Below are 15,134 nucleotides of genomic sequence, written 5' to 3'. Positions count from 1 at the left end.
TGTAACAAAGTAGAATCAAATTCTTTAAATACTTTGTCTCATTTTCTTGCCAATAAACTTTCCTCCAGAGAGGAAAAAAATAACTTGTCTTTTTGCCAACTCATTCTTAAGGCATTTACATGATTACAAGCTAAGTGACCCTTATTGCTAACTATATTTACCTATTATGGGTGATGATTTGACTCAGAAATTTAACATGCTCCTTTAAACATACTAAAAATCTCTGAAATTACATTTTCAACGTTATGTCTTCAAATTGTTCCTAGTTACACAATTATCTTTAGCTAAGTGTAAAATTTTTGTAATTGTGTCACTTTCCCACCATTTATCTTTAAGGTAAGGGACAAAAAGCATTTCTGAATTATTCTGTATTGTGTTTTTGTAAAGCCACTTTGGAATCCTAAAAGATAAAAAGAGTATATCTCTGAGACTAGATGGATAGGAAATAATAATTCAAATCTGGCTTGGCTTGGAAATGTCACCACCTCAGAAGGCAAACCATGACAGCAATATTTACCTATGGATCTCACATAAATTCCAAATCTGAATACTATCATGACACTGACCAAGATAATGGGCTTTAAGGGGATACCATTCGTTATTCCCAATCTTAACTTTAATGCTATAATGTTTCATAAGGAGAGGAACTTCACATACATGAGCTCAGTGAATCCCACAAAGGGTTCTTACTGAGAACACAAGCACCCAACATGTTACATAATCAGACTGAAGCACAGATCCCTAACTTCCCTAAATAGATCTAGAAAGACCCTCAATACTTTCATGCAACAGCTACAGAGAAATTAGTGACTCAACTAACAGTCTTTGCCATATTTGCCTTATGAATTAAAGAAGGGGAAAGAAAAGAATAAAGTTTATCATCTTTAGGAAAAGTTTCATTTATGTTAGTGAGGTTGTCAATGGTACAAATAACAAATTTATATTTGTTTCAGGAGTGCATATGTTTATCTCTTCCAGACTGCTTCTCTAATCGTATTTGATTAAGTCATGTCTAAAATGGGTTTATGTTCTTTGAGATATAGCAATGGATGGCAATGAGGAGGTGCTCTGGGGTATATATGACTGGCTGCAAGCTACAATTGTAAATTATTTTTTTAATGGGAAATCTGGAGTCACATATAGTACTTGATTAAGTATTTTAGTTCTCAAAAGAAAATTTAAGTGACTTAATACATTATTTTCATTTTAGAGTTAACGGTGAAATTAGATGACACATGGGGACGTGTTAGACATGTAATAAGCATCCTTAAATAGCAGAGGCCTTCCTTACTGTCAGAGAAAAGAATGTGGTCTCCATTTATGTATGAGCCTTTGTTCTCAGTACTGAATAGCTAACATTATCGGAATACATCAGATAACATTCTACCATGTCAAAGACTGGCAGAGCCACCTGGATGTGTGTCAGCCGCCAAAGAGCCAAATGACCAGCCCATCTGGTATGTGGTCACATGACTAGCAGGCTATTTACATTCACGCATCAGACAGAGAGATCTTAACACAGCCAATTATATGAATTGAATATGAAGGGGAAAAGTGAGACTATAGCTCTATAGTATCTCTAAACTGACCCAAAGGAAGAAGAAAAATCACATGATTGTACAATTCCCTCACTTTGTATCCTGTGGACAAATGGAGACAGGATAACTGGACAGCACAGTGTACTGAGACAGGCAAGAGTTTTGGAGCCAAATCCTGAATTCAAATCCTGACTCTACCAAGTTATGAGTTCTAAGACCTTAGGCATATTACTTACGCTCTTTGAGTTACAGTCTCTACTTATGAAAAGGAGGAATATGACCATCTACCTAGTTATAACGGCTGTTGTGATGTTTACAGGTAATCCTTATGAAACACCTAGAACAGTTCGTGACCAGACGAGAATGCATGTAAATGGAAAGATAATGTAGAAAGAATAGTATAAGTATCAATAACAACACATTGCCTATATCTATTATCACCACGACCACAATGCTGCTGCTGCTGCTACTTCTAACACCAAAACCAACACTTATACAATATTATGGAGAGTGTGTTGTGAAAACAATGATTTGCAGTAAGCTAGGTATTTGCTATTTTGATGTTTCATCAATTGAGTTTATCACTTAAATCAAAAAACAAAAGCAAAACAAATATTCCGAGATGTATGATTGAGCTAGACTAAATTTATAAGGTTTATTTTATTAATGTGCCATTGGAAGTATGTAAATATTCACAATGCTCTTGAATAAATCAAAGGTCAATTAAGAACCTTATTTTTCTTTTCCAGGCTTACCCTATATTCAGGTACTAATAAAACAGGTGCCTAGAATTTTTATATCCTTTTTTTATGAAGTTGTAATTGAATACTTGCCAGAACAATTGACACAAAGCATATTTTTCTAGAATCCAAACACAAACTGAATTGAAAACCAGCACTGTTATACACTAAGATACATATCATTTCCTATTTTCTATAAACTTCTCAGAAAATTCTACAGTTCAGTAACCAAACATTTGAATGATTTAAGAAAGGAGAGCTAAATAACTTGATAGCTTTCGTTTTTCCACTGACATTCTGATGCAAAGTATTTCTTCCTAACATAGCAGCTTGCCATTAACTTTGGTTCGTGTCCTTGATGGTCACTAATAAATGATAATTCTATCAGGCTCTTAAATGGGTCATAATGAGACAGTTTCTGCAGAGTTTCTTGTGGGACTCATGAAAAATATGTACTCCTAAGAGCATTTTAAACAGGTAACAATTAGTTAAAATGAATCTCAACTAGTTTTATAAACTGAATAGAGAGGACATTAGAATCCGCAGTAGGGAGAGATGCTAAAAGGGGGGAAGGAGTGACCGAAAGACTGGAAATATCACTAAGAAGAGCATACTTTGAGAGTCAGGATATCGAGGCCATTGTTAAAGGGCTTGGGAAAAAGACCATTTAAGCAGGCATGTTATAACCAAATAAAATTTAAACTATAATTTGGTATAGTTTTTCTCAGCAAACTTTCATGCCTTCAAATTATCCTCTAATTTTTTTTTCCTACTCCTCCAACACACTTTCTACTTGAATAATTGTCATCTACCTGAGTGTTTCCTAAGTATACTACACATTGTCACCAACTTCATTGGCCAAATCATTAACCTTGCCTAATATTTCCTTTTCCCCATATTTGCCCAGCCAAGGCCAATTAATGCTCATTCATTTCTGCAGCTTCAAGATTTCCTGCACCAAGCATTTTACATGTTCAACTGATTATCCTCTGAATCAACACTGGTAGAATTGGGCACTACATGGATAAAGGAGACCTAAGTGAGTTAAATACCTTACAAGTAAGAGAAAAGACAACAGGTATTTTAGTATAAATTAGAAGGCAGAATGTGGACAAATAGTTAGGAATTTCCTTTCCCCTTATCATTGCCTGCATTTGCAAATTGTTATTGATTGAGGACCCACTGTGTTCTTGGTACTACATTAGACATTATTGAAAACTGTGGCAGAATTGGCTTTCTCAAAGGGAACATTACCTATGCTCACCCTCTCTATTAGGAATTTCTTATATAAAATGAAATCAAAGTAGATAATGTAATCAGTTTTGGCATTTGCTGTATTCCTTGAGAAAATGGTATTGTAATTTGAGAAATTATTGCCTCTAGTGACTTATCCATATCCTTCTTCCATCACCTGGGCCTTCAGAGTTATGAATCATTTGAGAAGTCCCTGACAACCTTTTGACCTTTTGCATCACAAAACTGCATAAATCGTATATGTTTTCCTACACTGAATGTGGAAATTAAACCTCTTTTTAATACACTATCTGTCTTGCTTGGCTGGTTTATGATGAGAAAGAAGGCCAAATATGTTTTTGAAGCAATAATTCATCAAGTACAAAGGAAGAGTGTGCAAATAGCTACATCTTACTAAGTAAGCATATTTTTAAATCCTCATAAAATATGATATCATACCTCACCAAAGTTGTTAAAAATGACAGGGGTGGGGAGGAAGGTGTCAATATTTAAATGGACAGAAAAGGTATAAAAGTGACATGCAAAAGTCATCATCTCCACAAAAACATTTTTGCAAGATGGAATGTGGAAAATGATGTAGGAGAACATTTGACAACAAACCACAGACAGGGAGGACTTTGAAGACAGACAAAAAAAAAAACATTCTCTCATTTCTCTTTTATAATCAACAAGATTAAAAGATTGTCAGTCCCAGTGAAGAACCCAGTGGAGGGAAGGGTGAAGGCATCCAACATGTGACCATATATTGCTTTGATCCTGGTGTCAACTGATGAGAACTGTATTCTTACAAAAACAAATACATTCAGGTCCTAGGAGAAACTAATTTCTTCTTTGTAAAGGCTTCTGGGCTGATTCAGTTGCTCTAAGAAAGGCAACTAAAATGATGAACTTAAATAATGATTTCATTGAGGTGTCGTTTCATGTGTGTCTTGATTCTGCAACAAAATTATAAACCATGTCACCCATTTCCAACCTGTCACAATAATTCATAATTAAAATAATTAATTTTCTTATTTACTTTGCAAACATTAAGGAAGTCTATGTATGATACCATGCCAGGTGTCATGAAAAAGGAATTAGCCCTGTGAGGACAGCCAGACAGTAGGGGACTCAAAATCTACCTTGAGTAGAAAGTGTAACTTCTCCACGTTTTTGTTTCCTTCCTGGAAAAGTGGTATAATAAGTGGGTTAAAAAATAAGTATATAGAACAATATAGAACAATGGCGCTCAGCTGGCATTCAGTCCCTATTAATACATACCACTTAAAGGGAATTGAAGAGTAAATCATGATCATTATTCCTGAGGAGTTTAAAATCTAGGAAGACATATAAAACAGGTGACAAATAATTGTTATAACATATCATCTAACTGGTACCCCTGGGAACAAAGTCATTCTTCACAGCCAATTTTTCTGGTTGGCTAAGGATTTTACACTTTTTAAGCACTTTTTAAAAATTATTTGAGTTAGAAATGTCTCTAATAACATCTTGTATATTTATTTATTTTTCCCCCATGATAACCTGGACATCATTTATTATTTTCATAACTCTGCAATCACTTTATGAACACCAGTTTAGGGTACTTTGCTAAGTGGGCACTTTGCTAGGTCTGTTTGCTCTACCTTCAATGGCCTTAAATTGCTATAATTTTTAGGATTTCTGCGTGATATTTTTAGAAAGTCTCTTCTCCTTTCATTAGAGCCACTTCTTAAAGCTGTCAGAGTTTGTGTTTGTAATATCACTCTGCCTCCTAATTTTCTGCTTCAAATCTACATTATGAGTCTGGGGATGGAAATCACCAGGCAAGTTAGAATTGTTCTTTGTTCTTGCATTTCCAATAAATATTAAGTATTCATTGAAAAATATAAATACATACCAACTCCTAAAAGAGAAATTATTTTAGAAATGACTAATGAAATAATAAAAGTAAAGAATCAGTTTTTCAACCTGAAGTATAAAACATCAGCCTGACAAAATGCAAATAACATTAAAAATTTAATAAACTGGGTAAGCATTGCAGTAAGCATGATTGATGAAGGATTAATATCTTTATATGCAAGTACATATAAATCAACAAGAAGACAATGAAATAAAAAGCAACAGTGTAAAGCAAGTCACAAAGAAGAAATTATACTTAGTGAATGAACATATGAGAAAATAACCCTTTTAATGATCTAAAAAGTATATACATCAGTTAGCCTTTGGCTACTAAAGTAACAACTTTTTAAAAATATTTTTAATGTAAAAAGTTTTTAATTTTGTGAGAGCCATGTATTGGACATTCTGTTTTGAAGAGCAATTTAGAAATCAACATAAAGAATCATTAGAAAGTCCATCGTCATATAATATTTGGAAATGCTACATAGGCAAAGATAATGTGATAGTAATATTTGTTGTTAAAGTTGGAAGGAAAATCCTAATTGTCCAAAAATAAGGGTTAGGTGAAGGAAATTATGTTTTATTGAATTATTATAGTTATATGGTAGTGTATTAACTAAACATGCTAAATATACAGGTTTAAATATATTCTGAAGCCTTCTCTTTGTTTAAAACAATAAGGTATTGGTCCATGTATTGACAAACTAACAGAAAAATAGAAAAAACTCAGAAATGGACCCAAGCACCATGGAAACTTGTTACATGATAAGAGTGTCATCTGAAATCACTGGGGAAAAGGTCGGACTTTTTTAAAACTGAGGTTGGGGAAATTGGATACCTATTTGGAAAAACATAAAAGTGAATCCTACCTCACACCATATACCACAATAAACTCCAAATGAATTAAATGTTAAAACAAACAAAAACAAACAGACAAACAAAAAAACATACAAGTACTACAAGAAAATGTAGATACATGGAAAGCCTTTCTAACTATAATTTAAAATTCAAATCCAATAAACATTTGATAAATTAAATAATATAAAATTAAAGAAAAAACTTTTGCATGACTTTTTGATTAGTCAAAAGATGAATGACAGAGAAGACATTTGCAATGTGTATCATGAAGAATAAATTTTCAATTTGTCACTTTAATATGTAAAAGCTCTTAGAAATTGAGAAATAAAAATACCAAAATCCCAATAGAAAAAAATGCACAAAAATATAAATTTGACCCCCCAAAAAAGGTATACAAATTTCCTGGCCCACAAAAATAAAAAAAGATGGAATTCTCAAAGTAAGACAAATTCAAATTAGGGGTACCTGAGTGGCTCAGTCAGTTAAGCATCTGCCTTTAGTTTAGGTCATGATCTAGCAGTTTGTGAGTTTGAGCTCCACATCAAGCATGGCCCACATCAGTCTCAGCCCTGCATCTGCTTGGCATTGATGGTGTGGAGTCTGCTTGGGATTCTCTCTCTCCCTCTCTCGATGTCCCCCAACTCTGTGCTAGTGCTCTCATTCTCCTTCCCTCTCTCTCAAAATAAATAAACTTTAAAAAATGAGTTAAAAGATTTACTAAGGTACACGTAAAAAAGACTTGAGGACAGAGTGCCTGGACAGCTCAGTCGGTTAAGCATCCAACTTTGGCTCAGGTCATGATCTTGCAGCTTGTGAGTTTGAGACACATGTTGGGCTCTGTGCTGACAGCTCAGAGCCTGGAGCTTGCTTCAGATTCTGTGTCTCCCTCTCTCTCTGCCCCTCCCACTCCTCCACTCACTCTCTGTCTCTGTCTTTCTCAAAAACAAATAAACATTAAAAGAAAAAGATTTTGGGGGGAGGAATTGCAAAATTCCTCTGCTTTGAGGATTTTTTGGATCATAAGAGCATGTTTGGTTCACCCATGCAGTACAGACTAAAAGTTCTGAATAATAAAGCCTAGGCTCAAGCTTCCTACATGAGTTAATTCTGAAGAATACATCATCTCTCAGAGAATTCCCAGCAGGATTGAGACCCAGCTGCTCAGAGCCATCACCTTCCCCATAAGCACCCTTCATTGCCTTTTCTTTCTCTCATGTCTGGCTTCACTTCTTCAACAGGCTTCCTTGGATCACCTCCCCACAAATGATCTTCACTCAAATCCTTGTTTCAGGGTCTGCTTTGGGGACACCCAAATTGAGACAGGTTGTATTACTTTTAAATAAAAAAAATTAATCACAAAAGTTATCACTTTTATCACAAATTTAAAATAATTCCATATATTTTATTAATGCAGAGGCAACACATGATCCAGTGGGTCAGCTGAGCCAGTCTGAGTTTGTAGTCAATAGGTCACTGGACAAGAGCTTTAGACAAGTTTAATTAGGGCTTCCTTCCTCTTCACTGTTAACGCTTTTCTCTCTACCAGTCCTGATGCAAAGGGTCACTGGGTCTGTGAGTGGCTTATATCTGAGAAGAAATCCCTGTGTGTTTCCCCTACATAAGCCTAATTTCTCAGAACCCCAGGAGCCCAAGTAGGGAAGTGACCAGAAGTCTGAGCCCTGCAGGTCTTTGAGTGTGGAAGATTGAAAGGAAAAGAGAAGGGAGCTTCATTCAGGAACCTTAGCAGGAGCAAAAAGGTCAGCTATCTTTTTCCACACTGAGCAGCTCTAGGGAAGAATCCCTTCTTACCTATTCCATCTTCTAAAGGCTGCCAATATTCTTTGGCAGTCTGCTTCCATCTTGAACGCCAACAATGGCAGGCAGAGTCTTTCTCCATCACTCTGATACTGACTCCTCTCCCTCTTTCTTCATATTTGAAGGACACTTGTGATGACATTGAAATCTTCTGGATAATCCAGGATAATCCCTTTATTTTAAACCTAATTCCACCTATAAACTGAATTCCCCATTTTCCAGCTAAAGTAACGTACTCACATGTTTCAGGGTAAACAGTCAATTGGGGGGGGTCACTATTTTGCCTATCATAAATGGTGTGTATTTTTTCCTCTGACATTTTCTAGTTAGTTAATTGCTGATTTCCAGGAATGCTACTATTTTATGTATATTAATCTTGAAACTGGTGAACATGCCAAATTCATGTCTAAATTATTCTAATGATATATCTAATGCTTCTCTTGGATTTTCTACTTAGTTTCATTATTTGTAATTTTTTCTTTTCCTTTTAAGTTCTTGCATGTCTTATTTTTCTTGCCTTTTAAATTTGGCTAGGACATCCAGCTGAATAATGGGGATAATCACAGATTTCTTATCCTGTTGCTGACTTGAACAGGAATGTTTATAAGTTTTTCTAAATAACAATAACAATTGTAGGATGTTTTTGATAGATATCTCTTTTCAAAATAGTAGAAAATTTTCTCTATCCTTAGTTTACCAAGAGTTTATATCATAATTGAGTGTTGAATTGTACCGAATGCTTTTTCTCTGTTGAGAAAACCATATGAAATGTTCTCCTAAATTTTATAGGTGTCTGAAATTGAACCATCTTTGCATTTTTGGATTTGGATAATCTTTTGGCTATCATGTAGATTTTTATACACTGCTGAAAATATTTTGTCAACGGTACATTAAGGTTTTTGCTTTTATAGTCATACATGAAAATATACTATACTATTTCTTATTCTTATCCTTATATCCATTTTTAACATCAAAGTTACACAAGCTGCATAAAGTGGTTCAGTTAGATTTCCCATTTTGAGTGTCTGACCCAGTTTGCCTAAGATAGACATTTTCTGCTCTTAAAGGTTTTTTTTAAAATTATGCCTATAAATATCTGGGATTGTTATTTGAAGATTGGTGTGGAAGAAGGGCAAGACATTTTACCATTAATTTTATTTCTTTCATGGTTACTGATTTATTCATGATTTCTGTTTTTCGAGGCTAGGTTAATAATTTATATTTTGTTAGAAAATTATGTATTTCATCTAAAACTTCAAGTTATTACTGCCATCTGGTCATGCTACTCTCCTACAAACTTTAAATCCCTTTGTATCTGTGGTTTTAATGTGTTTTCCTTCCCAATGCTATTAATTTGTGCTAGCTCCCTTTTTTTCCTGCTCCCATCTATAGATGGCAATTTCTCCTGCAGCTGTCAACAAATAGTTTTGTGTCATGGACAAATCCTCCTGTGGGAAAGGAGATGAGAAGACATTTGAGAGAGGAGTAAAAGGTCAAAGAACCTGAATGAGGCTGCTTCTCTCACTAGAGAAAGATGATGTGAAGGAACTTAGAAAAGAGGAGAGCATTTAGTGATTTGAATAAATATCTGCAGAACAGTCTATTAGAATGGCCCTCTATAAATTAGCCTCTATGAATATGGAAAGAATACTATAATACCTTTGTTACCCATCTAACTCCATAATTTATCTTGCATTTTCAGATTCTCATAAATATTTAATAAAGTGCTACTGACATGAGAATTTTAGACAATATAAATCAACTTATGTAATAGCTCTAAGACTCACTGTGACTGACATTTTGCATAAGCAAAGCAGTAGATAAAATTATATGTGATAGTTAATGTATTGCTGCAAAAGGCAATCCAAATATCTCATTCTTAAACTCATTAAAAAATAAATGGATTACCTATATAAGAGAACTGCTGGGGATATGATTAGTTACTGAATGTGGAAAAGGTGAACGATGTGACCAAGAATTAACACTAGAAAAGAAAAGGGATACACTGTGTGTGAAGTATTATGCTGAAAGAGGGAACTTGCATCATCAAAGAGTAAAAGTTGTGGGAATTGTATGACAATGGACCACTCCACAAAGACTTTCAATAAGACTGACTAGAACCTAATTTCCACAGACAGAAAACAGAAATTCAGGTCATTTATGTGAGAACAAATTGGAGGTAAAAGCAACATACACACATTAGGACCCCTGTCATGACAATTCTCAAATAGAACAAGAGAGGACACTGCAACTGTGACTTAGGTCAAACCTCTCATGCAGACATCAAAATTATAAAGAAACCAGAATCAGGCAATCTGAAGAGTGGAGAAGAGAACCCATCCCAAAAGGGGAAAAAATCGTGGAAAAAAAAAACAAAGCAATAGATAAGAAAGCATTTGACAATCTCAGATACATTGGCATTTATTATTTTAGTACCCAAATATCACCTATTCTTTTCTTAATTAATATTTTCTTTTTTTAACTTCATTTATTCATTTATTTGAAAAAGAGAGATAATCCCAAGCAGAGCCCAATGTGGGTCTCGAGCTCACAAACCTTGAGATCAAGACCTGAGTTGAAGTCAAGAGTTGGAGTCTTTTTTTTTTTTTAATTTTTTTTTTCAACGTTTGTTTATTTTTGGGACAGAGAGAGACAGAGCATGAACGGGCGAGGGGCAGAGAGAGAGGGAGACACAGAACCGGAAACAGGCTCCAGGCTCTGAGCCATCAGCCCAGAGCCCGACGCGGGGCTCAAACTCACGGACCGCGAGATCGTGACCTGGCTGAAGTCGGACGCTTAACCGACTGCGCCACCCAGGCGCCCCAAGAGTTGGAGTCTTAATTGACTGAGATACCCAGGCACCCCAAATATCACCTATTCTTTCAAAACATTTTCCCCTGGCCACGTGGCTCTGGTGTTAGCTGACTATGACTGAGCCCCAATCGGTTGGATGTACATATTCTACTGAGCTGAGCTAATCGGAGCCTGTTGAGATTGCCCAAGCTTGTGCTAGGAGAAGAAAACTCTTCTTTTCTCCTTGTCAGGCTGTAGGAATGTGAATGAGGTCTTCCTACAGAAGGTTCCCTTACTGATGGAGAATACAGTCTCAGAGAAAAGAACCATCACACTGAGATGAAAGAGATAAACGTGAAGAATCCTGACAGCAGTCAACCCCCAGACCCAGTCAACCCTAATGTTACTTCCACACCAACCCCTCCTACCATTTGCTTATATGAGCTGACAAATTCCTCTCTGTATTAAAATTATTTCAAATTGGTTTTCTGTCTTCAGCAAAGATTCATGACTAAAGACCAGATATATATATATATATATATATATATATATATATATATATACAATCAAGTAATTAAAGAAAAAACTACAAGAAACCTCTAAAGAGAAAAAGGAAGTAGTTCTAAACTGAGAGTATTTATTTAGGCAGCTGGACAGGAGAACTGAAAAATTGAACAAAAGAAAATGTTTCTCTTAAATGTGGTGTGCTATGATTATTTTGCACTGCTTTTGTAAGTAGGTTAAAAATTATGGTTAGCTGACCAGTGAGGGCATATTAGTAGTCCCAGTGGCCAAAATGAACACTGAAGGAAGAATCTCCACGTGGCTGACATGGCAGCAACTGGGAAAAGATTTATGTCTCCTCTGGTGGCCGATCATGCTTGATTCCTCTTCACTTCCAATACACTTCCTCTTCACTCAAGCTGTCCACTGGAGGTTTGGCAGCCACTTATGAACTGACACAATCTAATAAATTTCTTTCCCAACCTCTTTTGGAGTTAGATGGAAAATTCCCTGAAAAATCACCTCTTGATTGAGATATTCCTATGAATAAGTAAAGGTCTAGTAGCTATTATCTGCTACCTCCTGTAGAGCAGGAGGTAAAAGGCAGGAGTGACAGAGAAGTGTTGAAGATTGACAAAGCAGAGACAAAGCCAAATTAATCTAAGGGGCAGGAAATATAAGCCAGAGCTAACCATGAGTTGGTTGAGATGATTCATACACCTAACCTGAGAATACACTCAAATCCTTCAGCACTCTGTCCTCTGGAGTGTGAACAATTGACAGCATATTGATTTCTCCCACCCTTTGTTAATTGACTTATGATTAACATACCATGTTATATTAGTTTCAGGAGTACAATATACAGTAAAACCTTGGATTGCAAGTAACTTGCTCTGCAACTGTTTCACAAGACAAGCAAACATTTCTAATAAATTTTAACTTTATAAAAGAGCAATGTCTTACATGATACTGTATATGGAAAATGCAAAAGTTTCCACCAAAAAAACCTGCTAGAACTGATTCATGAATTCAGCAAAGTTGCAGGATATAAAATCAATGCACAGAAGTCGGTTGCATTCCTTTCCACCAACAATGAAGCGACAGAGAAATCAAGGAATCGATTCTATTTACAATTGCACCAAAAACGATAAAATACCTAGGAATAAATCTAACCAAAGAGGTGAAAAATCTATACACTGAAAACTATAGAAAGCTTATGAAGGAAATTGAAGAAGACACAAAAAAAAATGGAAAAAGATTCCATGCTCCTGGATAGAAAGAACAAATATTGGTAAAATGTCAATACTACCCAAAGCAATCTACATATTCAATGCAACCTCTATCAAAATAACACCAGCATTCTTCATAGAGCTAGAAAAAATAATCCTAAAATTTGTATGGAACCAGAAAAAACCTGAATAGCCAAAGCAATCGTGAAAAAGAAAACCAAAGCAGGAGGCATCACAATCCCAGACTTAAAGCTATACTACAAAGCTGTAATCATCAAGACAGTTTGGTACTGGCACAAGAACAAACACTCAGATCAATGGAACAGAATAGAGAACCCAGAAATGGACCCACAAACGTATGGCCAACTAACCTTTGACAAAGCAGGAAAGAATATCCAATGGAATAAAGACAGTCTCTTCAGCAAGTGGTGCTGGGAAAACTGGACAGCAACATGCAGAAGAATGATCCTGGACCACTTTCTCACACCATACACAAAAATAAACTCAAAATGGATGAAAGACCTCAATGTAAGACAGGAAGCCATCAAAATCCTTGAGGAGAAAGCAGGCCAAAACCTCTTTGATCTTGGCCGCAGCAACTTCTTACTCAACATGTCTCTGGAGGCAAGGGAAACAAAAGCAAAAATGAACTACTGGGACCTCATCAAAATAAAAAGCTTCTGCACAGCAAAGGAAACAGTCAGCAAAACAAAAAGGCAACTGATAGAATGGGAGAAGATATTTGCAAATGACATATCAGATAAAGGGTTAGTGTCCAAAATCTACAAAGAACTTATCAAACTCAACACCCAAAAAACAAATAATTCAGTGAAGAAATGGGCAAAAGACATGAATAGACACTTCTCCAAAGAAGTCATCCAGATGGCCAACCGACACATGAAAAAATGCTCAACATCACTCATCATCAGGGAAATACAAATCAAAACCACACTGAGATACCATCTCACACCTGTCAGAATGGCTAACATTAACAACTCAGGCAACAACACATGTTGGTGAGGATGCAGAGAAAGAGGATCTCTTTTGCACTGCTGGTGGAAATGCAAGCTGATGCAGCCACTCTGGAAAACAGTATGGAGGTTCCTCAAAAAATTAAAAATAGAACTACCTACAACCCAGCAATTGCACTACTAGGTATTTATCCAAGGGATGCAAGCATGCTGTTTCTAAGGGGAACATTCACCCCCATGTTTATAGTAGCACTATCGACAATAGCCAAAGTATGGAAAGAGCCCAAATGTCCATCGATGGATGCATGGATAAAGAACATGTGGTATGTGTGTGTGTGTGTGTGTGTGTGTGTGTATGTATGTATATGTATATATGTATATGTATGTATATGTATATACATATATGTATATATGTATATATATGTATATGTATATATGTATATGTATATATGTGTGTGTGTATATATACGTACATACACACAATGAAGTATTACTCAGCAATGAAAAAGAATGAAATCTTGCCATTTGCAGCTACGTGGATGGAACTAGAGGGTACTATGCTAAGCGAAATTAGTCAGAGAAAGACAAATATATGACTTCACTCATATGAGGACTTTAAGACCCAGAACAGATGAACATCAGGGAAGGGAAGCAAAAATAATATAAAAACAGGGAGGGGGACAAAACATAAGAGACTCTTAAGTATGGAGAACAAACACAGGGTTACTGGAGGGGTTTTGGGACGGGGGATAGGCTAAATGGGTAAGGGGCATTAAGGAATCTACTCCTGAAATCACTGTTGCACTATATGCTAATTTGGATATAAATTAAAAAATAAAAAGAAGAGTGATGTCTTGCAATACACGTAGTATATGACACTGAATGCCACATGATCACAACTGAGACAATTGTTCTTTTCTCTCTCTCTCCCTCTCTCTCTCTCTCTCTCTCTCGATGCGGGATTGTAGGTGATCATCTGCATGCTCAGATGTTTAGTCCCAGGCAGTAGCATTTGGCAGAAAAATCCCAGTGATTTTTCAGAACGCTGGAAGGTACCCACAACTTGCACTAGTGTATTTTTTGTCCCTTCAAAGCACCTATGGACAGTTTTTTGCTTTTCCATGTAAGAGTAAGCTAAGGAATACTTTATTTCATTCTAGGTCATTGGATAGGTTCCTTGTTAAAGTTGCATGAAAAGAAAAAGATTCCATTGAGCCAACAGATAGCAGTGATTCTGTCAGTGATAGTGAAAGTCATCCTACACAATAACCCACCTTTCCTCTCCCGTGTCTCCCAAACACCAGCCACAAAAGTTTTCAAAGCTTAACTGCAGGTTGATTTGTTTATTTGTCTTTATATTTTATATTTTCTTTATTGTTTTGTATTATATTACAGTATTGTAATCATTTTTATAGGAATATTTTTAGGTTGTGGAACAAAACACTTGAGTTTCCATTATTTCTTATGGGGAAATTTGCTTTGATACACAAGTGCTTTGGATTATGGGAATGTTTCTGGAACGAATTATGCTCTCAAACCAAGGCTTTACTGTAA

General features: G+C 35.8%; 1 protein-coding gene across 1 annotated transcript in view; it reads right to left on the bottom strand.

Annotated features, from left to right (window-relative positions):
- ARHGAP24 (Rho GTPase activating protein 24) overlaps nucleotides 1–15,134 on the bottom strand; it is a 512,790-nt gene that overhangs the window by 466,842 nt on the left and 30,814 nt on the right. The window lies entirely within an intron of this gene.

The sequence above is a fragment of the Lynx rufus genome, unplaced genomic scaffold (assembly GCF_022079265.1).
Source record: "Lynx rufus isolate CCGP_SWC_20201006 ecotype Redwood Valley unplaced genomic scaffold, mLynRuf1.p SCAF_3, whole genome shotgun sequence".
NCBI lineage: Eukaryota > Metazoa > Chordata > Mammalia > Carnivora > Felidae > Lynx > Lynx rufus.
Note: the sequence above shows the minus strand (reverse complement) of the source record. Positions and strands in the feature narration are given on the sequence as shown.